The following is a 1,519-nucleotide window of genomic DNA, read 5'->3' as shown; positions in this document are numbered from 1 at the left end:
TATATATGTATATATATATACATATATATACAGTATGTATATATATATATGTATATACATATATATGTATATATATGCTATAAGTTCTCATGTTTTATATTGAACATGTCATGTAAACATTTACAGTGCAGGATGGGAAAAGAATGGGAACCCTCTAGACCAGGCGTCACAATATATTTTGTTGCGCTCTCTATCCCTGTACTTTCTTTTCATGATGTTCGTGTAACATTGAAAGACGTAAACATCGAGCACAGAAAATTGTAATTGCTACCGAGCTCATTCATTATCGTCCGTGCTGTTGTTGCAGGAAGTAAAAACGGAAATGGCACGATGCGGAAGTGACGTTCTCCGTTCATCGCTAGTCAGCTAAATACTTTACTTTGTGAGAGCGCCACAAATTGTTAATAATTCATATATATCTTGTCACACAGCCCCAATTATGTCTTTTTCAAAGCCTGTAGTGAAGAGAAAGGTTGATGAGAGAAAGTGGGACATGCAATATTTCTTGAGCGCATGAGCACCCCGACGTGTCTTATTTGCACAGAAAAAGCTGCAGTGCAATAGGAATACAACCTGAAACATCATTACTCAACTAAACATGCTGAGGAGTATGCAAAATACCAGGGAGATGAGAGAGAGCCAACCAGGTTGCCCATCTTCTGCCCAAAAATGTCCACTGAGGCAACAAAATGTCTTCAAGAAAGCAAACGAAGTGAATAATGCAGCAGTCGAAGCTAGCTACATGATTGCTAAGGCAGGAAAGCCATTCACAGAAGGTGAGTTTGTAAAAAAAAAAAATGCATATTAGAACTTGCAAATATAGTCTGTGCAGAAAAGAAAGGTGAGTTTAGCAACTTCAGCCTCTCTGACAATTCTCAACAATAAGCTGTTGAACGGTTTGAATACTGGGTATTGGGTTATTTTTTAGCAGTTTACTCATCACCGATCACTGATAATTTACTGTCACCGCTCCTGTGTCCATTTTGACCGATTTCCCACGAGTTGTCACCACAGTGTTAACTGGCAGGATGCACATTGGGTCCGTGCTTCTCTGGACTTTATTGTCATTTACTTTACCAACTTGCGATGGGCCTGCTCCAAAACTCTGCTGCTGGGCTTCTACGGCTTTGTCCCTGCCCGTCTGCACCCGACCAGCTGCATCACCTCTCCTCCTGGACATTGCTTTCTTGCCCCAGCTGGAGATGTATCCACCGTGGGTCTCACCGGAGCGTCCATGATGACACCTCGAGAATAGTGGGGTCCATGCGGTCCACCTCTCATCGCCCCCCGCAGGACCCTGGCCAGGTCGTTGACGACGGTGTGCTAGCCTGCCTTGCCAGATGCGACAACACCACCGTCAACTTTGGTCTGCTCAACATCTGCTCACTAACGAGCACTAACGGACATTTCATCCAAGATCTCCTCACCGACTATCATCCTCCTCCATTCATCTCACTGTCCCATCCGCCCGTCTCACCACCATGGAGTACAGAGCTTTCAGCCGCTCTGCTCCCCAGCT

Source organism: Cynoglossus semilaevis, chromosome 16, assembly GCF_000523025.1.
Source record: "Cynoglossus semilaevis isolate Cse_v1.0 chromosome 16, Cse_v1.0, whole genome shotgun sequence".
In the NCBI taxonomy this organism is placed as follows: Eukaryota; Metazoa; Chordata; class Actinopteri; order Pleuronectiformes; family Cynoglossidae; genus Cynoglossus; species Cynoglossus semilaevis.
Note: the sequence above shows the minus strand (reverse complement) of the source record.